The sequence below is a fragment of the Pinus tabuliformis genome, chromosome Q (assembly GCF_031772625.1).
Source record: "Pinus tabuliformis cultivar Carrire ecotype Pingquan chromosome Q, CPIR1, whole genome shotgun sequence".
Lineage (NCBI taxonomy): Eukaryota > Viridiplantae > Streptophyta > Pinopsida > Pinales > Pinaceae > Pinus > Pinus tabuliformis.
In genome coordinates, this window is record NC_142296.1 from 1,356,945,017 (window position 1) to 1,356,972,730 (window position 27,714).

A 27,714-nucleotide genomic window follows, 5' to 3' on the forward strand; every position below is an offset into this window, starting at 1 on the left:
ACATCATCCATGTCAACAAATTGGCGCTACAAGGAAGGAATGAACCTCCGTCCCCAGCTTTTCAAGATTTCATCTATAAGTGCCATGCATGGATTCAAAATAATTAATGTATGGATCGTAGAGGCCGAAAATTCCACTCCACCCATTTGAAAGAGCCTCATTTCGAAGAAACAGAGACCCCTCTAAGTCTTGTTTTCGGGTCACCCAAGGAAGAGAGACCGTGGGAGTATCCTATCACTCAGGAACAACCAGTCAGAACGCTTACTCGGGCTTATGCTCGTTCCCTCTCTTAGCTTCTCATATTTCACTCTTTACCTTTGACAACTAAGAGAAAGCCAAGGATCTTTACCCTGAATGAAGATACATCTGTAGCCACTTCTCTCGAAGATATTGTGCTAGAATCCTTGCAAAGTATCGATACCCCTTGGGAAGAAATTCCTGAGGACTCCCCTTCTAAAGGTAAATCCTCGCTTGATTTTGAGAATCCTAACGAAGAAGCCTCCAACCAAAAATTCCCTGTCCATAATATGGCCAACGTTCCTCCTCCAGGTGGGAATCAACCTCCACCTCCTCCTCAAGGTGGGAATCAACCTCCACCTCCTCCTCTAGGTGGGAATCAACCCCCACCTCCTCTGGGAGCTCTCCCTCCCTGGCTTGCACAGGACGCTATAGTATTACCTGGGCAGCAACATCCCTTACCCAAAAATGTAGAAAGAGTGTTACCTAATTTCGCCCCTGAGTGGGGAGATACTGCTGATAACCATATTTGCTCTTTCTTCCTAGCCTTGCATAGGTTGGGGGTCACTGATGAAGATGTGGTGTGCCGCCTATTCTCTTTTACTTTGACTGGTGCAACCTCCACATGGTATTTCAATTTGAGAATAGGGTCGATTACCTCTTGGGATGCTTTTCAGCAGGCCTTTTTAGACAAGTTTGGTGATGACAAAACACCTACAGCCTTAGTTTTAGAACTATCCCATCTAAAAATGGAAACCAACGAGAAAGTCAAGGATTTTAACATCCGATTCAATAGAATCCCAGCTAATGCTAGACCCACTGATGAAGTTCTCATGGAGTTCTATGTCTCTACTCTCCCTGTCCCTACAACGATGTGGGTTAAAAGGAGTAATGTGCAAACCTTACAAGGTGCTATTGATGAAGCGGTGAAAGTTGAAAATGAAATGATTAGCCTCACAGCATGTCATTATACAACTGAAGTGAAGAAAGCCTCCCAATCATCCAAGAAGAGCAGTGGGAGTGGCAACAAAGTGGCTGAGACCAAAGAAAAGGATGCCACAGATGTGGAAGGTTTGCATCAGATCATTAAGAAACTTAAAAACATAGTCATTGATATGAAAAGAAATGTTGGAGAGAGTACAAGTGGGAAGGGAGGAGATTATAATAATAAAAAACCCTTCAAACCTTTCTATCGGAAGAAAATGGAAGGTGGTCATGGTCAACTTGCATTGCCTGCTCCACCTAATGAAGGGGATTTAAACATAGAAGAGTTAGCTCTTATTGGATCGCTCCTTAACAAAGAAGAACCTATACTGCAACTTGAACTAGAACAAGGAGACGAGGAGGAATACCAAGTAGAAGAACCATTGGATGAGGAAACCCAAATTAATGTGTTGTGGGATTTCCATAGTGATGAGAATGATGACGAAGGAGATAACACTGCAGAAATCAACGCTAATGAAATCCACACGCGAAGTAAAGGTTCGTTTCCAGGTGCGACGAAGCCCTTAGACCAAACAAAGCAAGATGTTCATCCTGTGAAAGCATCCACTCCCAGAGTTCCTGTCGAGAAGAGTAGGCCTGGCGGTCAATCCAAGAATACCCCTGTTGCAAGTCACCCAAAGAAATAAAATGCATCTCCCACTGCAATGAAGGCTACTCAAGATGGTAAACACCCACCTAAGAATGGCAAAACAGGTATCTTTACTCTACCCTATCCTGTTTATAACATTGATTACAATATTGTGGATGATCTCAAGAAGTCTAGGGCTAATATCACATATTTTGATTTGTTAAAAATTAACGCATCAAGAGATTTGCTGCTGAAAGCTATGAATGAGCGGAACTGTAAAACCCCCACCACCTCAAGCACCCAAACCAAGAAGCCAATGTCCAAACCCATTAGTACCACTAGTACAACCCAAATAACATCAGCTATGGAGGCCACGTTACCTAAAATGAATAAAAAATCCCAAGATGTCAGCGCAGCCATGATAGGGAGAAAATCGAAATCTATGACTCCATTGTTCCTCATCACGTTTGGAATTTTCAACATGAACTTCCACAATTGCTTGGTAGATTCCGGTGCCTCATCCACTGTTATGCCTTATGCTGTTTCTAAAAGACTTCAGGCCATACCTGAAAAAACTGGAACTCAAATCATGCAATTAGATAGGACAAATGTGAAAGTAATTGGAGAATTGAAAGATGTGTTGATTCGGATGGCTGCTAAACCACAGTACACACAAGTCATTGATATAGTGGTAGTCGATATACCAGAGGCTTATGGAATGCTACTTAGCAGGGACTGGTCAGCGAAATTGAACGGATACTTCTCGACTGATTGGTCCCATCTCTTGTTGCCTCAGAAGGGAAAAGGTGATATGCTGAGAGTTGATAGGGAAAGATACATGAAGTATGTGGTAACGGAACTAAATGGTCCCAATGAACCTGTAATGTTTACCAACTCCATCCTTGGGAACTATAGTTTCAATGTTTATGCTACAGAAACTTGTTTTGGAGAGTTTCATGCAGAAACCGTTGAAGAAACTTTGACACACACACAGTTGGAAATTCCCTCCCATAATCCAACTGATGAGCTATCTTGTATTATAGTAGATGATAGGACTAATTTCTTAGATAGTAGTTCAATTGATGTAACATTAGATGCTATATTCTGGACACTCTATTTTGATGGCTCTAACTACCTTGAAGGTGCAGGTGCTGGAAGTATTCTCATTGACCTGCAAGGGAACCAACATCTAATGGCTAGCCGGTTGGAGTTCGCATGCACCAACAACATAGCGGAATATGAAGGCCTGCTGCAAGGCCTGAAGAAAGCCATTGGTATGAATGTGAAAAATCTTAAAGTTTTTGGTGACTCACAGATAATCGTAGATCAGGTAAGGAAAAGGATACATTGCAATTCTCCACACCTAGTGAGGTACCAACATGAGGTATGGGACTTAATTGACAATTTTGATTCCTTTAATATTACATACATACCTCGAGGCCAAAACCAAGATGTTGATCTGATGGCTAATATGGCTGCTAAAATTTTGCCTGATTTTAGATTGAAGAAAAATAAATGTTCGGTTGAATTGATTTTCAGACCATCTGTGCCTGATAACATCTCGAATTGGCAGGTGTTCGAAGATGATGAGCAAATCCTTGAGTTCTTGCACTACGAGAAGACATTCAAGAATACAGTCATTGACGAAAAGGAGCATGGCAAGCTTATGAATGAGAGGGAAGATGAAGAAAAGGATCAACCTAATGCGATGCCAAAATCAGTTGTTAAGATGGAACACTTGTATGACTTGCATGATAAATTCAAGAAACTGACTAACTGTAAAACACACAGTTCGTCCATGAAGTATGAAATGGTCAACCTTGGGACCAAATAAGACCCAAAAAAATGTCAATTTGGGCCTTGGGTGCTCTCCTCAAGAAAAGTCTGCATTCGTCAAGCTATTCAAAGACTATAAGGATGTCTTTGCATGGACATATGAAGACCTAAAGACTTTTGATATCAGCATGTGATCCCTTTGGAAAGGGAGGCCAAGCCCTACCAACAAAAACTGCGTAAGATGCATCCAAGCCTCGAACCATTGGTGAAGAAAGAACTGAACAAGATGCTAGATGCTAAAATCATATTTCCGGTCAGACACACCCGCTGGGTAGCTAATCTCGTGCCTGTGAGAAAGAAAAATGGAGACATCAGGCTATGTATTGACTTTAGAAACCCGAACAAAGCCTCTCAAAAGGATAACTATCCTATCCCTTCTATGGAACGCGTCCTTCAACGCATCTCTGGGTCTAAAATGTTGTCCCTATTAGATGGTTTCTCAGGATATAATCAAGTACTGGTATCTCATGGAGATCAGCTCAAGACAACCTTCAACACCAAATGGGGCACCTACGCATATTGTAAAATGCCTTTTGGGCTCATTAACGTGGGTGCCACATTCCAGAGACCTATGGACATAGCTTTCCAAGGGTTGATGTACAGATCAGTAGTGGTGTACATGGATGACATCACTGTGTATTCATATCGCAGAAGGGATCATATTTATCACCTGAGGTAGATTTTCGAAAGATGCCGAAGGTATGGAATTTCTTTGAATCCCAAGAAGAGCATCTTTGCAGTCACAGAGGGGAAACTATTGGGTCATATCCTTTCTAAAGATGGGATTGTGATTGATCCTGAAAGAATACAAACCATCATGAGAATACAACCCCCTACCAATAAAAAAACCATGCAATCTTTCTTCGGGAGGATTAATTTCGTTAGAAAATTTGTCTCAGGCTTCGCAGAAATAGTACGCCTGTTGCACCTGATGATGAAGAAAGACGTTGTGTATAAATGGAGCGATGAAGCCAAGGAAGCGTTTTGGCGAATCAAGGAAGCCATTGTTGAAGCTCCTGCATTGGTCAGCCCTGATTTCGGCAAAGGATTCTTCTTATACACCTTTGCTTCCGACCTTTCATATGCCGCAATTCTCACTCAAAAAAATGATGATGGCAATGAAGTCCCCATTTCCTACATGAGTTCAAATCTCCAAGGAGCGGAACTGAATTACCTAGACGTGGAGAAACAGGGCTATGCAGTTTTCAAGGCCGTTAAACATTTCCGCCCTTATTTACTAAAGGCCAAGACCAAATTCATCATGCCCCATCCTGCTGTAAGAGCCCTCTTCATGCAGAAAGAAATGGGTGAATGAAGAGGGAACTGGATAACCGCCCTTCAAGAGTTCGACCTGGAGATAAAGTCGACACAGATAGTTCGAGGGCAGGGACTTTGCAGGCTAGCGGCAGAAGCCTTAGCGGACCAAAAGGAGGCATCTGAAGAATCAGGAATGCCGAGCATGCAATATGCACAAATGGAGCTCAGGGAAGAGCCCTTATGGAGTAACGAAGTGCTGATGTATGAGCGAGAAGCATCAGAAGCCCTTTTGGACCCTGAGTCATGGTACTATGACATACGCTTCTATCTAGTGCGGGGATCATGTCCTGAACACCTGGATGCATCACAGAGGAGAGCACTCAGATTGAAGTCTAATCTGTATCATTTGGCCAACAACGTCTTATACAGAAAAAATCATGATGGAATCTGGCTGCGGTGTTTGGAGAAAGATGATGCCAACCATGTATTGAAAGAAATGCACAACGGCCCAGCAGGTTGTCACTATGGTGGAGAGACCAGTACTCATAAAATATTGAGAGCCGGATATTATTGGCCCATAGTGTTCAGAGACTTGCATGCCTATGCTCGCAAATGCAAGGCGTGCCAAACCGCCGCAGGACGAGAAAGAAAGCCCGCTGTTCCCCTCAGGCCTGTTATGATTTATCGACCGTTCCAGCAATGGGGCCTAGACGTCATAGGTGAGATCACTCCAAACTCCTCACAACAACACAAGTATATACTCACAGCGACTGATTACTTCACCAGATGGACCAAAGCCATCCCGCTCCAGAAGGTGAACGAAGATGAGGTAATATCATTCGTTGAGAAATTCATTATCAACAGGTGTGGCATCCCTGATGCTCTCATTCTTTATAACGCTTCTTAATTTTCATCTCTGACACTGACTGAGTTTTCCATTGATAATTCGATCCACATAAAGTATGAAGCAAACTATTACCCCTAGGGAAACAGAGTTGCAGAGTCTTCCAATAAAAACCTTATCCACATAGTCTGCAAGTCAGTCGTTGATAACCAGAAGAACTGGCACAACACCTTGACAAATGCCCTTTGGGCCGATAGGGTCACCCTTAAAGTGGCCTTAGGAAACTCCCCATACTTCCTCGTCTATGGACAGGAAGCCATCTTGCGCCCAAATGTTTCCCTTCCCTCCTTATAGCTCTCCCAAGCTTCAAGAGGAACCCCTTCAACCCTACTTCAAGGAAGGATCGACCAACTGATGAAGCTAGAGGAATTAAGGGATAGAGCCAGAATTAAATTCAAAAATCACCAAATGATTGTAAACAAATGGTTTGATCATCATCTGGCGGGAGATAAAGATTTCAAAATAGGGGAGCTAGTCCTGAAATGGGACAAGCTGAGTGAGCCAAAGGGTAAACACACAAAATTCCAACACCTATGGTTGGGCCCATTCCAAGTTGTTGAAAAAATTGGTCAAGGGACTTACAGGTTGAAAACGTTACAGGGAGAGACTGAAAAGCTCCTTGTTAATGGCCAGCATCTGAAGAGATACTTCTAGTAGCCACCACATTGGTGGTTGCCTCCTGAGTAGGTTAGAGTTCATTTCATTTTGCTGTTAGTTTAGTTGTATTTCTGTCCTTTCTTTTGTTTTCTGCCAAGTCTATTTTCCTACTGTTTTGAATTACATTCCTTTTTAACCAACTAATTGTAGTCCTCCAGTCTCGTTCTACCTTTCAGATCTGCCCTCATTCACTACTCTCGGCCTTTCCCTTCCTCATTAACTTGCTGATGATTCTGCTGTTCTTGAATCCATCATTTCCCCACAAATCAAACAAACTTTCTATCAGCCCATGAGCACTTGAGGATCAACAGTGGAAGGCAAACCGAAACCCCTCATGGTCATTTGTTGGGAACTATGTGAGATCTGTTGATAACTTGGATATCTGAAGCATGTATGGGCATCTTTATAAAACAAAAAAATGTGTAACTACAACTGGACTGGCATGGAGGAACGCTGCATTTAAATAAATCCCACTCAAACCTAACCTATACTTGCTTGTAAGGTTTACAGTCATTCTCCATTGGTCCCATCCACCACACTAAATGGTCCAATACCTGTTACTCACAAGTAAACCTCCTTTCATGGGCTAAGCTCACTGTCTCATACCCAGTGGCAAATCTAATTGTGCTCTAGTCCTTGTCCCTAAAACTGGAGGGAATTATCTAAAAAGAAATGAAATGTCAAGTCCTTGTGCCAATCTGGAAGGACAGGTTGTTTGGGAAGCCGGTTAGAGTAAGGACTGTTGCTGGGCTCAGAGTACCAGTTGACACAGCAAGCCCAACCTTGCTTAAGCGGTTTAAAAATATGGCATGATCCATGACTGTGCCCCATTCAATCAATGAAAATATAGCACTGAAATTCTCATATAAAGTGCAAGATAAACATGTCTACATCAAGCTTGATGAGCAATAAAGAGTTGAGGTACACACCTAAACAGGTATGGATAGACTAGTGACGGCCCCAAAGGGATTTTTGAAAGTGGGAAACAGGTAAAGGAAGGTCAATAAACCCCATAATACTACCATTGGAGAATGCCTGTCAAAATCATATCAGTAAGTAGAAGCTATTTGTCTCTATCCCTCCTGAAGCAGTTAATGTTTAAGTGGAACCCATGCTTGTCCATCTATATAGTTTGCATTTCAAGTTTATCTTAACATCCTGATGTTTTATTGATCTGAAGGTTATTTGGAAACAAAGATAACTGGTTCGCCCAGCGGTTCGCCATTTGTTGTGGCCACAACTACCACCCTATTAAAACATGCTCTGATAGCAAATTTTGAATGGGTCCCCTATAAGTTTGATCTATCATCTCTCTGAATGATCCTTTTCATCCCAGTGATTTTAACTCTATGAAGAGCCAAATCTTCCATTCACAAATGGTGAAAGCCCCTTAACAAATCCCTCACATATAACCTTGTTAAGCCCTTCATTCATATGCTCATCGGGGTTTGTTTAGCTTCCAAAACCCTTCATCACATCATTGTCCTGTTATAATCCCTTTACAAAGGAAACCCTTCGCAAATACATATATCCTCCCTCTTTCACTTATCGCATTCAATCTGGGCGCATAATGCATGCCATAAGGCACCGGAACTGACGGTGTTATGAACCACAATGCATATATTTTCGGGTCCGAAGCTATATCGCGCATTGCTATCGGCCTTGTCCCAAAGTTTATATATACAACACGCCTTTGTCTGCCAGACCTGCCGACCCTATTAAGAATATCATATATATATGTCAGGTCCAATGTTAATCACGCATCGCTATCGGCCTTGTCCCAAATCTCATGTACATATAGCGTGCTCCCATCTGCCAGACCCGATGGTTTTATCAACCACAATATATATATATATATATATATATATATATATATATATATATAGATATATATATATATATATATATATATATATATATATATATATATATATATATATATATATATATATCTCAGATCCAGAAGCCCCATCGCATATCACGTATCGGCGGAGCCCGGGGGTCATGCAGTTAGCGGAGAGGCGAGAGCCGGACTCGGTAATGATTATATGCCCGATTATATAAAGTTTGAGGTCTGGCCTAAGTGATCAGGGTGGAATTTTCTGTGTTTTCCCATGTTTTTCAAAATTCATGATTTAACAAAGGAACGGGGTCTTAGTGCAAAAGGCGGGCCTATGGAGTCTTGATAGTGTAATTGCACATCAGGGCGGGGGAAGGCATGGGTCCTGTGACCCGTGGAGGGGGTGATACCTGATTACGATTAAAGGAAGCCCTCGAAAACTATGTCAAGCCTATGGATTGAGCAGGAGATTATGTGTTGCATGTGTTTTATGTGTTCATCCTTTTCGCCCTTGCTCCCGTAGTTTTATAAAAGTTAATGAAGGTAGCGTTATGTTTTGTGTGAATATTTTTGTTATATTGTTCGCAATCATGAAGCTAATGATAGCTATCCTTGCAGGTGAGAAGTGAAGGATGCAGGAGTGGATTTGAAAAGCCATATACACGGAAGCATTGTGTTTGAAGGTTCGGCCTCAAGTGTTCCGGGTCAGGATCCCACACATGGCCTATACATTCCGAAAGCAAGGTTGTCCCGGTCTTCATTATGGGAAGGCAACATACAGTCACCCTTTTACCAACATCTGTTCACTTCCTCAGGAAATGAATCGATCCGACCGTTATGCTTTCTACGTGTCAGCGATCACACTGACGGTCCTATCTCTGTGTACTCGATTTTCATATCGGAAACAGTGGGAAGATGAAGAGGCATAGTAGACCTAGAGTCGAGGCACGTTTGCATAAGTATTACCTCCAAAGAGGAGAAAGGGCTTTTGATTTTCGAGAAGAACAATTTCTCTTTATTGTGAATAAGGAGGACTGTTTTGGGGGACGAAGGAGCCTTTAGTTTAAGACTTATTTGATTGTTCTTTTATATGTTTTGGATCAGAGTGTTGTTGATGGCATGAATTTAAATGTGATTTGTATTTATGCATATTGATGACTTACAGTTCACTATTAGTCTTGTTAAATTGAATGTGATTTAGTTTCATGGTTAACTTGTGAATGGTCTCTGATTTGAAACTAAGTTAAACATCAGTTGCAAGTTTAATTCCATAAAAGAATGTGGATTCCTATATGAGTGATTGGATTGCAATTTAGCTTTAATACAGTCTTGTCCAGCTGTGAATTTAGTGATTGATTCATTTGGACTTGAATCTATACATGATGTTTAATCTTCTTTATCATGCTCTTGCCGAACATATATATGATGTTTAAACCTCTGTATTATGCTTCTGCAGGATAGACTAGGATAGATAAGACTATATTAGAGTAGTTAGAAGTAGTATAGATAGGATTTAATACATAGAGGTTAGTTGTTTTATTTTGTTGATTTAATTGAATTCTTCCTCCCGGAAGCAATCTTTCGACATGTTCAAACAGTTTACGGGGTCCCTTAAAACCCGTCGGAGCTAGCCATTCCAAACAAAAGCAGGTCTAATTGGGGCTTGCGATTGGGTTAGTTCCCCTTGTTGATATAGCGCACATTAGCCATGTCAACACACCTCGAAGAGGCTTAATTCTAAGGCGTTGATCTATCTTTTCTATCTTTTTGTGAGCTGGTTTCATAACATTTGCTATTAGAGCTTTGGATTTTAGGGTTTTGCTGCTCCAAACAGGTCATCGTGGAATTTTCGCTATAAATTTTTTTCTACGACATTTCAGAAGCTAAAAAAAAAAAACCATTTGAGCCAAAATCGTTCTGCACTTCTGGTTCGAATTTCAGAGCTTGTCCCTCTATATTTTCAGAGATATGATCTGAGGAAGTTAGGGTTTTTGCAGACTCCCGAATTACATTAAAAACAGGTGACTTGGGGAAAATCGTCATAACTTTTGTTCTGAGCATCATATTGAAATTTCGTAAGAAGTTTCAGAAAGAGGATGGCCTATAGTTTTCTGTATATCAGTTTCAGGTACTAAGGTTGAAACAGTGACACATGGCACTTCGTACAAATTCACTCTACTGAACTAGTCTATAATCAGGTCACCGTGGGAGATTTGGCATAACTCTTCCTTGGAGAATCCAATCTTGATCAGACTTACTGGGTTAGAAAGACGACTCAAAGGGATACTACAGGAATCGATTTCAGATATTTGAAATCCTCAGTTACAGAGATACAACAAATTCAATATCAAGCTCTTACAAAGTGAAAAAAAGGTGTGTAGTTTTTTTTTAAATTTTGCTTAAGATTGGTTTGAAAAATTAGTTTGAAGGAATTCAAAGGGAATAGTGAAGAATTATTAGCATTAATTGATGCCCCGAAGAAAGAAAATGGAAACAGCTAGTAATCAACCTGAAATCTCTAGCACGACTCGTGAAGAAGAGGAAGAAATGCAACATGATATATCAAAATTACAAGACCAAATACAACAAATTTCACTCTCATAAAAGGTAACTGAAGCCAAGATGAATGGCGTGGAAGCTAAGATGGATGGCATGGAAGCTAAGATGAATGGCACAGACGCTAAGATGAACAACATGGACGCTAAGATGGAAGAATTGAAGATAAATTTGAATAAGTTGCTATAAGAAATGGTTACTAATGGTGAAAGGGTAGTAAAGGAAACTCATGATGAGAACAAAAGAAATGTTAATCATGATTTCATAGACTCTAATGTTGGATTGAAGACCCATCATGTTCCAAAAATCGATATGAGGAAGTTTGATGGCAAGGATCCCGGAACATGGATACTACAGATGGAGCAATTGTTTGATCTCCCTAATGTGCAAAACACACAAAAGGTGCGTATTGAAACTTTATATTTGGAACCAAATCAATTTGTATGGTATTGATGGCTTTTATCTCGTAAACAAATTGTCACTTGGGAAATTTTTATGGAAGAAATGATAGCACATTATGAGGATACAAAAAACAACACCTTTTTTAGCCAATTGATAAATCTCAAACAAAAGGGTTCAATGATGGAGCACATTGAGGACTTCCAAAAATTGAACATAAAGGTAAAAGATATTCTAAAGGAGCATAGGATTGATGTGTTCATAGGGACTTTAAAGGATAATATCCAACATGAGGTTCGCCTTTGGGAACCTGATTCATTGGAGAAGGCATTCAGGTTAGCAAGAAAAATGGAAAGCAAAATTATGGCAACCAGGAAGCCTACCACTCACAACTATAAAGATGGAAGTGTTGTTGCCCCAGCCTTCCACAACCTACAAGGTTGACACCACAACAAATGGAAGAAAAAAGAGCAAAAGGGCTTTGTTACAGTTGTGATAGCAAATACACTAAAGGTCATAAGTGTGCTAAGAAGAAATTTGTCTACATAAATTGTGAAGAGGAGGAAGAAAAGTAACAAGAAATGCCAAAAGAAGAGGATATACTCCAGGAACAAACCCTAGATAAATAAGAAATGAATCCTACCATATCTTGTAATGCATTGGCTAGAATTACCACTCCTCAAACTATCAAGATAGAAGGACATATCAAGAAGAAAAAGGTAATAGTGTTGATTGATTCAGGAAGTACCCATAATTCTATTCATTGTAAGATAGCCAAGGAATTGAATTCCTTCCTATATCCAATACTAGAGTGTCAAGTGATGGTTGCAAGTGGAGGAACCATAAATTGCTTTGGAAAGTGCCATAATATCAAGCTATCCATGGGAGAATATGTATTGAATAGCCCAATGCTTTCCATTCCAATGGCTGGTGCTGATGTTGTACTAGGAGTCCAATTGCTACAATCCTTGGGTACAATGGCTTTTCATTTTCAAGAACTTTTCATGAAATTTTGTGCGGAAGGAAAGGAATTTGAATTAAGGGGTATTGCAGGGAAACCGAGAAAGATAATAAGCTCTAATGTTATGACAAATCTTCTAAAGAAGGAACAATGAGGCGTAATTGCACAATTATGTTCGCTAGAGGTTCCCACATCGAAATCATCTATTTCTCCAGATCTCCAAAAAGTCTTGGACAATCATTCCAAGGTATTTGAGACTCCCAAAGTCCTCCCAGCTATTCGTGATCATGATCATGCTATTTATTTGATTCCAGGAAGTGTTCCTCCAAACATTAGGCCGTATAGATATCCCTATGCCCAAAAGAGTGAAATTGAACGTATGGTTGCAGAAATGCTAGAGGCTAGTATAATTCAACCTAGTAAAAGTTCTTTCTCTACTCCGGTAGTATTGGTGCACAAGAAGGATGGATCATGGCGCATGTGTCTGGATTATAGGGAGCTCAATAAGCTCACTATTAAAGATAAATTTCCCATTCCTGTCATTGATGAATTATTGGATCAATTGCATGGATCAATTTACTTCACCAAGTTGGATCTTCATTCGGGATATCATCAAATCAAAATGAAGATTGAAGACATTCTGAAAACAACATTTATAACTCATGAGGGTCATTATGAATTTTTTGTCATGCCTTTTCGCCTTACCAATGCACCTTCTACATTTCAAGGTTTGATGAATTCCATTTTCAAACCCTTCCTTAGAAAATTTGTGTTAGTATTTTTTGATGATATGCTAATCTACAACAAGTCTTGGAAGGATCATGTTCAACATGTTGATAGGGTGCTCAAACTATTAGAGGAGAAACGATTATATGCAAAAAGCTCCAAATGTTTCTTTGGAGTACAAGAGGTGGAATATCTTGGTCATATCTTGGTCATATTGTATCTCATGAAGGTTTTAAGGTAGACACTAGAAAAATTAAAGCCATTAAGGAATGAAAAATCCCCACATCCATAAATCATTTGCGAGGATTTCTCAGGTTGATAGGGTATTATCACAAGTTTGTTAAGAATTATGGGATAATGGCAGCACCTCTAACAACATTATTGAAGAAATATGCATTTTCATGGATTCCATAAGCAACAAAGGCCTTCGAACATCTTAAAGATGCAATGTGCCAAGCACCAGTATTAGCTACGTCAGACTTCACAAAAACCTTTATTGTGGAATGTGATGCTTTAGGAAATGAAATTGGTGCTCTTTTAATGCAAGATGAAAGACCCATTGATTTCAAAAGTCGTCCAATCAAAGGAAAGTATTTACACAAAACTATTTATGAGAAGGAAATGTTGGCAATACTACATGCACTTAAGCAATGGCGACCCTACCTAATGGGAAGACACTTCAAGGTAAAAACGGATCACGATAGTCTTAAATACTTTTTAGAACAAAGATTATCCTCTGAAGAGCAACAAAAATGGGTCACAAAGATGTTGGGTTATGACTTTGAAATCATCTACAAAAAAGGGAAGCAAAATGTTGTGGCAAATGCACTCTCAATAAAGGATGAGGATGTGGAAGCATTGTTGTGTGCCATTTCTATTATCCAACCAGATTGAATAAACGAAGCAAGGGATGAATGGAAGAATGATGAAGAAGTTTGGGCACTCATTCAAAAGTTACAACAAGATCCCAGTACATCTGATACATTTAGCTGGAAAAATGATTTGTTATGGTACAAAGATCGCTTATACCTATGTAAGAATTCCCAACTCAAACAAAAGATTCTTTTGGAATTTCACACTTCTCCCTTATGAGGGAACTCAAGATTTTTGAAAACTTACCACAGGGTTAAGAAGGAATTTTTTTGTTGATCCAGGTCCGGGTGTGACGAAGGACCCTTCCAAGACCTTTTACTTTCGTAATGTGTTAAATTGCATTTTTAAAAGAACATAAATGAATACATCTGCATGCTGTAAAGAAGAGGAACATATCAATCATCAGCACATGAAAACATAAGCCGTTGATAACAATGTTCGTCCAGGAGGGCCTACGTCTCCGAGCCCTAGTGTCAATATGGTGTAGGTCGCTGCATTAAGTGTTTTCAATAGTGATGATGTACATAAGAGATGATGTCGCGATCATACAAGGAAAATTCCCTCACGCAGGAGTGGCTTTAAGAGATGTTCCACTACAGGAACTCTCAGTCAAAAGACTCCTATCAGTATGACACAAAACTCATGCACGATGAGCATCCCGCCAACATGGCATAAAAGGTATCTCAATTCAAACATGCATGGTGACACATGAGTATCCCATCAACATACAACAAAGGGATCTCAAAACACAACATGATGAATCATGACAACAAGTACATCACATAGGCGATTCCTCGTCACATCAAGCAAGAATCACAAAAATGAGTAGGAAACAAGATCCCACATAAAACATCAATCAAGGACCTGTGCAGCACAATGCGTAGCAAAAGAAGTACATGAACACTACATATACCTCACAACCAAGGGCCATCTGAAGAAGTGGATGTCAAACTGTTGAAGCTGTTCGGATCATTGATCTCACAACATCAATCGTATGACTTCTCACACGTGGATGTTGACACCTGCATTCCACCTAGAAAAGTGGCTGAAGAATAGAATGAGAGAATGAGAAATCTGAACACGCCATCAGATTTATGACGTCGAATAGTGCAAAATCGACTGTCCAATTTTGAATTCTGAGAAGTTGAGAATCTGGGGCTTAAATAATTTTTTAGATTCCCCCTAGATTCCTCAAAGATTCTGCTCCATAGGTGGATTGGAAATTTGCAACTCAAAAGGCGAATCTGACCTCACCATTGAAATCCCTGTGGAAAACCATGAAAAATGACTATAAACTTGACTATATTCTGACATGGAGAAAAATTACCTCCTTGGGAAAATTTCATGGATCATGGTTTCGCTCCCTATTTTTGCAGCAATCATGGTTCCACCCTCATACTGAAAATGGCCAAAAAATTTAGAACTCTGATGGAGACACGGATAGCGCCATTGCGTTCATGGCATCGAGAAGTGCTGAAACCATATAAAATTTGTCAAATTTTGACAAAGTGAAATTTCGCCCCTCCTGCAAAATTCTACCTCGAACTACGTGCACTATCTTCCTCCTGAGCACACTGAAAAACTGCGCTTAAATACAAAATCACCAACCGATTCTTCAAGGAAGCTGTTGTAGGGCAGTTGGTTAATACTCTGGTTAATATGGAGGAGGTCGGGCGGTCAAACCCCACCTCCTCCTTTTTTCATAACAAAATCCATGTTTAATACATTATAAATGATTTTTTTTTAAATAAAATTTTTGGTTGGGTCAAGTGGCCTGCCCACCATACCTGCCTCCCGCCAACATTTGTACTAAGTGATTGCCGCTTGTTGTTTGGGTGTGGTTGGGTCCGTGCCCTAAGGGCCGGCCCACCACCCAACTCCCAACTCCCGCCTTTTATGGTGGTTTGTTTGGATCCGTGGGATGTGGGGAGGGGCCGAGGGTCATGGCCTGCCCCTCCACCAAATTTTGATATATATATATATATATATATATATATATATATATATGGTATGTGTTGGGGTGGTGGTGTTGGTGGCCTGCCACCCCTTTTTTTTTAATTTTTTTGTTGTTGTATAAAACAAATTATACATTTTTGGAAATTTGGTTTTGGACCAAAGGATTATTTTTAACGAGGCCATGATTTTTCCCGAAATCTGGCCGGAGTTGGCTAGATTCCGTCCACCGGAAAAGGTCGAAATTGCATCCTCCTTAAGCCTGCCCAGTCAGCAAAAAGTCAACCCAACTTTGACTGCATCTATCTCCTTCATCCAGACTCGGTTTGACAAGCCGTTCGCACCACCACGATTAGGACGACGAGATCTACGCTCTGGTCCTAGTTCAAGCATAATCCAAACACTTTTATTTTTGAGCTTTCCTAAGTCCTCTTTGTCCTGTGTGTGTCTCTGGAGCCACCTGGATCAATCCTCCCCACTGAGGAGCTTTTGGTCCTCCAAAAGCATGAAAAATAATCTGCAACTTCTTTGTACCTTGTCTGCATCACAAGTGTCCTGAAAGGTCTCGCTTCCATCTCCTTCACCTTTGTTCTTCAGAGCCTTAAGCGATGAGCCGACACCTGTAACCTCTGCAACCTATAGTACATTGTTTCGCAAATTACATGCTTGACTTTCATGACCAACTAATGACCCAAACGTCCCACACTTGCCACAAGTTTATAACACATACTCAGTGGTCAAGTTTACAACAAGATGGACGCAATACCCCAGCTACGAAAACAAGGCCAACACATCATTGTTGCTTCAATAAGTGATGGAAAACACATCATTACTACAACACATGATTTACAAAGATAAGGCCAAACACTATTGTTTTGACAAGTGATGGAAACACAACATCACTTTCACAGTTTATCATGCATCTCAAAATAAGACCAGACATCATTGTTGCTGAACAAGTGATGGAAAACACATCATCACTTTTACATTTTAAAATGCAACAAATGACTTACAAAGGCATGACCATGAAAAGACAACATATTTAGAAACCATTTTTCACTTATCAAGGTGAATGGGTCGCCTCCTTGTGGTGGTTTTGCTTGTCGAACAATTGTCTCATCTGGTTCATGCAATGACACTTTGTCTTTAAGGTGCTACTCTGGATGGAGCCTCCAACAAGTGGCTCTTTGATGGCCATTTCTGTTGCAATGACTGCAATACATCTTCTTCCTCCAGATTTTCTTAACCTGTTTCTTTACCTATTGTTGAGAGGGTATTTCACGCCTCATCCTTTTGTGTGTTTCCATTCTTTTCCAACACTTAGAAAACGTATGGTTATGTAATCCACAAAAGGTACATGTTTTTCGATGCCATGTTTTACGCTCATCATTAAAAACATAATTATAATTGAAATGAACATTCGAATATCGAAACTGATTATATCTTTCCTTGCCGTCTCTGGTGCAAGTATGGCGATGAGAGCTTGCCTCAGCTCTTTCCTTGCCATGGAAACTTCCATGGGATGATGGGGATGTGTTCCCATCATTCTCTTTCCTCGACGATTTCGATGATGTCTTGGAAGAATCTGACACCTTCGAGCATTCTCCTTTGGTGTATCTCGAGCCTACAAATTGAGGTCTCTGCACAACCTCTAATGGTTGAGTTATGCCTTGGTTATTAACACCAAGTTCTTTTTCCTCCTCGTGCCTTATCCTTGTAAGGAGCCTCATGTTTTTCCCTGTAATTGGGATCTCCACATATCCAACAAAATCCATACTATGTGACGATGAAACTGAAAGGAAATCAACATATTTTACCTCCTCTGTCGATTTGGAAAGAACTGATGAGGTTTGCTCATCATCTGTTGTTGGTGGTTCGCTAGTTGTCTCAGTGCATTCCCCAACTTCTTTTTTGACATACCCAAGTCCTGCCTGATGGGGTAATTCCTCTACTTTGATGGGGTTTACAATGCCTTAGCCATTAACGCCCAAGCCTTTTCCTTCATACCCCATTCTCTTCAACAGTTTGGAGCCAATTCCTGTGGTATGATTTTCAAAAATAGCGAAATCATCATCAAGACACATACATGAATTCAGAGAACTACTTTTTACCTCACATGGGTCACGCTGCAGCTTTTCCAAGGCCTCGTCCTTTGCTTGCAGCTGTTGTAGCAAACTATGTTTCTCCTCTTTCTCTTCATGTAGACGCATCTTCAATTCAATGTTCTCTGTTTGAAGATTATGTTTGTTGTGCTTTAGTTCTTCTAGGGCCTCTTCTGTGGCTTGCAACTGAAGCTGCAATCGCTCCTTTTCCTCTGTCTCTTTCTGTAGAGTTTCATACATGATTTCCACTCTTTTGGAAATTTTGAGCATGGTCTCGTACATCGCTTTTTCATCCTCTGTTGCTGCACGTTCCATTGTTCATGCTACAATTCACATCAACACAAAGACCACTCCGATACCACTTGATCCAGGTCTAGGTGTGATGAAGGACCCTTCCAAGACCTTTTACTTTCGCGATGTGTTAAATTGAATTTTTAAAAGAACATAAATGAATACATCTGCATGTTGTAAATAAGAGGAACATATCAATCATCATCACATGAAAACATAAGCCATTGATAATAAAGTTCGTCTAGGAGGGACTACGTCTCCGGGCCCCGGTGTCAAGATGGTGTAGGCCGCTGCATTAAGTGTTGTCAATAGTGATAATGTACATAAGAGATGATGTCACAATCGTACAAGGAAAATTCCCTCACGCAGGAGTGGCTCTAAGAGATGTTCCACTTCAGGAACTCTCAGTCAAAAGAATCCTATCAGTATGACACAAAACTCATGCACGATGAGCATCCCACCAACATGCCATAAAAGGGATCTCAATGCAAACATGCATGGCGACACATGAGTATCCCATCAACATACAACAAAGGGATCTCAAAACAAAACATGATGAATCATGACAACAAGTACATCATATAGGCGATTCTGCATCACATCAAGCAGGAATCACAAAAATGAGTAGGAAACAAGATCCCACATCAAACATCAATCAAGGACCTGTGCAACACAATTCATAGCAACAGAAGTACATGAACACAGTATATACCTCACAACCAAGGGCCATCTGAAGAAGCGGATGTCAAACTGTTGAAGCTATTCGGACCATCGATCTCACGACATCAATCATATGACTGCTCGCACATGGATGTTGACACCTGCATTCCACTTAGAAAAGTGGCTGAAGAATAGAATGAGAGAATGAGAAATCTGAATGCACCATCAGATTTGTGACGTCGAATAGTGCAAAATTGACTGTCCAATTTTTGAATTATGAGAAGTTGAGAATCTGGGGCTCAAGGAATCTTTTAGATTCCTCAAAGATTTTGCTCCATAGGTGGATTGGAAATCTGCAACTCCAAAGGTGAATCTGACCTCGCCATTGTGATCCCTGCGGAAAACCGTGAAAAACAACTATAAACTTGACTATATTCTGACAGGGAGAAAAATTACCTCCTCAGGAAAATTTCCTGGATCATGGTTCCACCCTCATACTGAAAATGGCCAAAAAATGCAAAACTATTATGAAGACATGGACATCACCATTGTGTTCATGGCATCGAGAAGTGTTGAAACCGTATAAAATTTGTGAAATTCTGACAAAGTGAAATTTCGCCCCTCATGCAAAATCCTACCTTGAACTGCGTGCACTGTCTTCCTCCTGAGTGCACTGAAAAACTGTGTTTAAATACAAAATCGCTAGTGGATTCTTCAAGGAAGTCATTGTAGGGTAGTTGGTTAATAGTCCGGTTAATATGGAGGAGGTCAGGCGGTCAAACCCCGCCTCCTCCTTTTTGCATAACAAAATCCTTGTTTAGTACATTACAAATGATTTTTTTTTTTTTTAAATCAAATTTTTGGTTGGGTCAGGCCCGCCCACCATACCTGCCTCCCGCCAGTGTTTGTACTAAGTGGTTGGCGCTTGTTGTTTGGGTGTGGTTGGGTCCACGCCCCAAGGGACGGCCCACCACCCAACTCCCAACTCCCGCCTTTTATGGTGGTTTGCTCGGATCCGTGGGATGTGGGGAGGGGCGGGGGTCGTGGCCCACCCCTCCACCAAATTTATATATATATATATGGTATGTACTGGGGTGGCAAGGTTGGTGGCCCACCACCCTCTTTTTATATTTTTTGTTGTTGTTTAAAACAAATTATGCATTTTTGGAAATTCGGTTTTGGACCCAACGATTCTTTTTAACCAGGCCACGATTTTGCCCGGAATCTAGCCAGAGTTGGTTGGATTCCATCCACCAGAAAAGGTCGAAATTGCAGCCTCCTTAAGCCTGCCCAGCCAGCAAAAAGTTAACCCAACTTTGACTGCCTCTATCTCCTTCATCCGGACTCGGATTGACAAGTTGTTCACACTGCCGCGATCAGGACGACAAGATCTACGCTCTGGTCTTGGTTCGAGCATAATCCAAACACTTTTATTTTTTATCTTTCTTGAGTCCTCTTTGTCTTGTGTGTCTCTAGAGCCACCCGGATCATTTGGGATGGCATTAAATCATATATTCAAAACTTAGTGGCGGAATGTTTGGTTTACCAACAAAATAAAGTTGAAACAATTAAGACCCCAGGTATATTACAACCTTTATCCATTCCAAGCCAACATTGAGAGGAGGTTTGAATGGATTTTATCACAGGTTTACCCAAGTCCGAAGCAAAGAGTGTCATCATGGTGGTAATTGACAGACTTACCAAGCATGCACACTTTTGTGCATTATCACATCCATTTAAAGCGAGTACAGTTTCTACTGTATTTATGGAAACAATTCAAAAGCTACATGGAAACCCAAAGATTATTGTAAGAGAAAAAGATCCCATTTTCACTGGAAATATTTGGACAGAATTATTTTCTTGTCTCGGTACTCAGTTAGCTCATAGCTCATCTTATCATCCTCAATATGATGGGTAAACTAAGATAGTAAACAAATGTTTGGAAGGATATCTTCATTTCTTTATATCTGATAAACAGACATAATGGGTCAAATGGTTGCCTCTGGCTGAATGGTGGTATAACACTTCCTTCCATACTACAGCAAAAATGACCCTTTATGGATATCATCCACCATCCATCACATCATATTTAAGAGAAAATTCTAAGGTTCAAGCAGTGGAACATCACATTGAGCATCAACAAAGAGTTCTCCAACCCTTAAAGGATAACCTCACCTTGGCGCAGAATAGAATGAAACAATAGGCAGATCAACATTGCATCAAAAGAAGTTTTGATGTAGGTGATTGGGTATTCCTACAGCTACAACCATATAAACAAATGCCCCTCAAGCAAGCTAAGAAGGATAATGATTTATCACCAAAGTATTATGGTCCATACAAGGTGTTGCAAAAGATTGGTACTGTGGCATACAAATTGGAGCTTCCTACAGCTTCCTGAGTGCACCCAGTTTTCCATGTTTCATGTTTAAATAAGGCTATAGGTGACAAGCTCCCAGGTCAAACAATATTTCTAGAACTTGACGAGGAAGGAAAAATCATATTGGAATCGGAAGCATTCATAGAAACAAGAACTCGAGAACTACGAAATCGATCAATTTCAGAGTATCTCAAGTGGAAGAACTTATTCGCTGAAGATTCCACATGGGAGGATGAGAATTTTATACAGAAGCATCCAAAACTACTCAAGAATTGAGGACAATTCTTTTTGGAAGGAGAGGGGCATGTTAGGTCCCTATAATACTAGTGATTCCCCCATTACTATTGTCATTGTAGCCCTTATTATTATTATTGTGCCCCTATTGTCCCCATATTGTTATTAGTGTGCCCCATAGAAACCCACTATTGTTATTGTTGTGTGCTTATGTTATTACTGTTATGTCGGCTTGATTATATTGTGACCCCTTAGACTCCTATATATAGTCATTTATATCATCCAAGAATTGTTCATTTGTGTAATGTAAAGGAAGTTGCCCCCTCGAAGAGGCTGAATTCTAAGGTGTTGATCTATCTTTTCTATCTTTTTGTGAGTTGTTTTCATAACATTTGGTGACCAATAGTGATAATGTGAACCTATTATTTCCCCATGATCATGATAAGTAAGATCATGATGATACTTCTTATCTCTTAAATTTATTATATTTTTGAATTACACTCTAAAAAATGTACGACTATTGGATGGGGAGGTTCATTCACTCCTTAAGAGTATCATATGACAATTTGCAATTTTAAGATGCTAAAGCTCTGAATAGTCTTTACTTTTTTAAAGAAAACCTTTTTTGACTAATAATTAGATTGAAGACTTTTATGAGTGTTTTAGGTCGAAAGAGGCTTCAATTTTAATGGGAAAAATATTTCAGAGTTTTATAATAATTACCCAATTTCTTCAAATTCGTAATTATTTCCTCAAAATTTTATGCTTTGAAAAGTCAAAAATCATAGAATGATTAGAGATAATAATGAAAAGCCATATGTATGTTACTTAACTTTATTTATTCTACAAACACTAGAATACCTAAATGGATATTTACATATTTTACATTAGAACTGATGTTCCTTCAAGAAAATAATTTTTTTAGAATTAGCCCATTAACAGGAAGAGCATCCCTCTTTCCTTGTAAATCTTGCAAAATAAAAGTTGATGGGCCTAATTGCTCAACAATTTGAAATGGTCCAAGCCACAATTTTTGAAATTTAGAATGTTTTCCTTTTTCTTCATGTGCTTTGTCCCACTTCAAGACCAAGTCTCTGATTTGAAAGTTTTTCTTATCTACTGAGCTTGTATCAAAGGAAGATTTTACTAGCTGTTGATGATGAGCATGTGTTTGTTTGGCCTTCTCCCTTTCTTCTTCTAATTTAAGGATTTGTGATATTCTTAATTGCAAAGAAGAAGTAGGTTTTTCTTCGATAAATTGTACCAGTGATGATGAGGGAAAAACTAGATTAGGGGGGAGAATTTCCTCCTTCCCATATACTAGATTAAAAGGAGAAGTACCAATAGAGGTTTTCATGGTTATCCTATCAGCCCAAAGAGAGAAAATCAAAGATTTATGCCAATTCTTTTGACTTTGATCAACAATTTGCTTAATTATCCTAATGAGGTTTTTATTAGTTGATTATGCTAGACCATTTCCCTGGGGCTAATAATTAGCAGAGTATTTGACTTCAAATCCTCTTTTTCAAGCAAACTCAGTCATACTGTTTCCTGTAAAATAAGATGCATTATAAAAAATGCATGCATTGAGTAAGCCAAACCTGGTGATAATATATTGATCAATGAATTCAGTAATATTATCAGAATTCACTACTTTAAGTGGTATTTATTCAACCCATTTTGTGAAATAATCTGTAGCAGTAAGGATAAACTTGTGTTTCTTAGAAGAGTGAGGAACAATCTCACCAATTATATCCAATCCCCATTGTTCAAAAGGTTGTTCAATGTTGACTGGTTGTAGAGGTAAGGCTGGTTTTCTCTGTCTTCCTGCAATAGTTTGGCAAATTTTTCACTTTCTGACATAGGCATGTGTATCCTTAAAAAGATTTGGCCAGTAATATCCAGCATGCAGGATTTTATGAGCGGTGGTATCTCCTCCAAAGTGTCCACCAGCTAGTCCATCGTGTAATTCCTGCAAAACCCTTTGTGCTTCAGATTTTTCTAAGCATCTTAACAAAATAGAATCATAGTTTTTCCAAAATAACACATCATCAATGAGTTCATATTGATTGGATTTCAACCTTAAAGCCCTTTTTCTCTTGTAATTGAGTTCAGGTGGAGCATATCCATTCTTTAAATAAAAAATGAGATCAACATATTGAGATTCAGTGTTAATAAGGCATACCTCAGATATCTGAACAGTGTTACCTGAATCCTCATTAGCTGGTATGTTAGAAGCTCCTGTAAGTAGTCTGCAAAAACCTTGACCTCTTACAATTTTAGCAGGTTTTACTTCTATGTCATATTCTTGCAGAGCAGTTACCCAATTTGCTCTCTTTTCACCCAATTCTTTTTGAACAAGCAATTGTCTTACTGCTGAGAATGGGACAATTACTTGGGTATGATTTTTAAGGAGAAATGGCCTAAAATGTTTAACAGACTTAAAGACAACAAAGGATTGTTTCTCCACTTCTGAATAATTGAGTTCTGCACCTTGTAGGTTTGAGCTAAAAAAGGAGATTGGTGCCTCTATTTTTTTTATCATTGATTTGTGTTAAAACTGCAGCATAAGATTTCTTAGAAGAAAATGTATATAAAATGAATTGATCAGAAAATTTGGGAGTAATTAGAGAGGGAGCATCAATAATAGCTTGTTTGATTCTCTCAAATGATTCTCATTCATTATGTCCCCATTTAAAAATTGATTTTTCTTGATCATAACTTGCAAAGGCAAAACAATTTGGGAAAAATCTGGAACAAATCTTTTCACAAAATTAATTTGTCCTAAGAAAGATTGCATTGAATTCTTATTATGAGGCAAAGGAATTTCAGAAATTTCCTTTATCCTATTAGGATCTATACAAATCCCTTCCTTGGATACAATAAATCCTAAGAGTTTCCCTTCACTAAGCGCGAAGTATGACTTTTTAGGGTTTAATGAAATCCCATATTTAAGACACCTTTGAAGAATCTGTTTTAAATCAGAGTAATGGTTATTCCTTTTCTTGGAGTATATAGTGATGTCATCCAAGTAAACAACCACAGTTTTGTTGATCATACCTCTAAAGGCAATGTCCATGGATCGTTGGAAGGTTTCTCCTGCATTTATTAATCCAAAAGGCATTTTTTGAAATGCATAAGTTCCCCATTTAGTCCTGAAAGTAGTTTTCAACCTATCATTTGGATGTACAAGGATTTGGTTATACCTTGAGAATCCATCTAGGAAGGTCATTAGTTCAAAACCAGCTACTGACTGCAAAATTTGGTGGAAGTGGAAAATTGTCTTTCTTACAGGCTTTATTTAGATTTCTAAAATCGATGCAAATGCGAATATTGCCATTATTTTTCCTCACAAGTACCAGGTTTGAAACCCATGTAGAATGCCTAACTGGAAAAATAATTTTGGCCTTAAGGAGTTTGTTCAGTTCGCTTTTGATTTGATTTTCAAGGTTGGGATGAATTTTCCTTAGCTTTTGTTGAACATGCTTATCATCAGGTACCATTGGGATAGTATGTTGGATGATAGAGGAATCATAAGTTTTTAAATCATCATAATTCCAAGCGAAAACCTTTTTGTATTTCTTTAATAGATGAATAAAGGCCAATATTTCATCTGATGAAAGTCCTAGGCCTAAATTAACGTTTTGAGGTTTCAGATCAGATCCAAGGTTAATCAATTCAAACTTCAAAGTTGAACTTTGAAGTTTGCAGTTAGTGACCTTCTTAAATCTATCCTTAAAGTCATATAAATCTTCGAGCTTGACTATATACTTTGGCAAGGAATTTTCTTCAAATTGTTTCATCTGTTTGTCATGCTCATCTTCATCGATTATTTGATTAGTATATGACCCTTATGATGTTAAGAAACTTACAATATCTTCGTCATCATTGAACACATGCCAATTGGTAAGATTGTCAGGAATTGAGGGGCGAAAAATCAATTCAATGGAAATTATATCTAGACTATAGTCCTTTGATGGGATTAGACTGGATGGAACACTAGCGAGAAGATCAACATTAGAATTTTAATGTCTTGGGATAGGAGATATATTAAAGGAAATAAAATGAGAAGTAAGAGTTTGAATGAGTGATTGATAATGTTTCAAGTGGCTTGAGATGCAATGGATAGTGTTTCTCACATGTTTAATTACAATTTCAAAATCTCCAAACACTTGAAGATATTTTACATTAAGGCTTATCACTTTATATAAACCCTGAACTAGAGCTTCGTATTCAATGATATTATTGGTGCATTCAAACTCTAACCTGCATGCTATCATTGTCTTCTCTCCTTCAGGATTTATTAAAATACATCCTGCTCCCGCACCATCATTGGATCGAGAACCATCAAAATATAAAGTCCAAAATAAAGATTTAGCTATTGGTTTATCTAAAATATTTACACATCTAGATGAGTCTGTCTGTGAAAAATTTTCAACTTGAGAAGTTACAAAATCGACTTCAAAAGGAGATTCTTGTGCATTAAAATTACCCAAAAATGCATCTAAATAGTAGTTCCCAAGAATATTATTAGCGAAGACCACCGGTTCATTTTCTTCATCTAAGTCTGTTACTGAATATTTCATGTGCTTTTCTCGGTCAATGCAAATTTGATTAGGCTTTCCATTATAAGGAAGCCACATATGAGACCAGTCAGTGGCGAAATAACCATGTAACTTCTTTGACCAATCTCTGCTTAGAATTAAACTATAAAAGTCAGGGATATCAGCGACAAGTACATCAATGATTTGACAAACTTTAGCATTAGAAGAAAGTCTAATAAGAACTGAATTGATTTCCCCTAATACTTTAACTTTGGTTCTGTTGAGTTGAACGATATGTACAATAGACTTCTGTGGTGAAATGTTCAGTTTAAGACAAACTGAATAAGGTAGTACATTTGAAGATGCCCCTGAATCTACTAAGCAATTATGCACATTTTTATTGAATATTTCAAAGGTTAGCAGAAACAGAGGGGTATGATAATTTGACCTATCTAGCATAAGGATGGCATTGGTGGGATCAATCTTATCTGAAGGATCAATGGGAGGTTTCCTATTCCTTTAGAAGCTTTCTGTTGGGAATCACGATTGCCGTTAAACCAAAACCTGCAAGTGTTAGTCAACGATCGCATCGCCAGAGATGAGGATCCACGAGAGGCAGTTAGTCCATGTCCCGAAACACACAGGGAGCGTTGGTTTATCCAATGCTCAACAATCTCCCCCCAACGTGAGTCGGCTGTGTATCGAACTCGTGACCTACGCTCTGATACCACTTGTAGGTTTTGGTCTAACGACAATCGTGATTCCCAACATTGTAGAAGTAACAACAATTGGAAAAAGGGATGCAGGGACTGCATTCAATTCTTTAAGTAAATATTTATGTTGTTGTTTTAGTTTAGCTACTTCATAGAAGGAAATATTAGCCTTGACCTTATTCATATCCTCAATTATATTATACTCTATGGTATCAGAAACAACCAGAGTTTTAGATGTGGATGGAGAATTTGAAGAAGATGGGATTGAGATGGAAGGTGTAATGGGATATTTTTTGGGTGGAGCTTTGTCTTTAGTGTTAGGTGTAGAAGGTTTCTATTTTTGGGTTGACTATGATGAATCTACAAAGCCCTTAATCCATGTACTAAATGGAAAATCCTTGCATTGATTTTCATCATCTGAATCTGGAAGAATAAAATCCCATAATCCTTGAAGTTCGATTGTTTCTTCTTCTTGGGATTCATCGACAGATAATGTTGTTTCTTCCTCTTCCTCCTCTTGATCAGATTCAACATTTGATATGACATTAGGAGGCTGAGGGTTTGATGTCTGGGGTCTCCTGAAAGATCGGAAAGGTTTTTTAGAAGACTCAACTACTTGTTTTTTGATATCTACCATGTCATTTGACATAGATTTAAGAACCTTTTGTAATCCTTCAAGATCAAAAGGATCTTTAGGAGTTTTCTTCTTTGGTTCCTCTTTGAAGGTAACTTTCTTAGTTTTTCTTTCTTCTTGAGAAATTTTCTTTTCTAAGGCAAGAATCCTTTTTTCTACAGTTATTGACTCTTTCATATTATCAACTAAAGTGGCCCAGTTAGCCCTGTCTAGAAAAATTGTGATATTAGAAGGAAGAGCATAAATATACCACTCGATTTGAACATCAACACCAGGTTTAGAGGTATCTGGAATTTTATTTAATAATTTATTACACCTGGAATTGAAATCTTTGATTTTCTCATTGGGGTTGGCTTTAAGATTGGATAGATCATTGATTCGAGTAGC

At 39.0% G+C, this 27,714-nt stretch overlaps 1 pseudogene; it reads left to right on the plus strand.

The window, feature by feature from the left end:
* Nucleotides 1–5,096: 5,096 nt before the first annotated feature.
* Nucleotides 5,097–27,714, plus strand: part of LOC149224958 (ferredoxin-dependent glutamate synthase, chloroplastic pseudogene) — a 96,340-nt pseudogene continuing 73,722 nt past the window's right edge.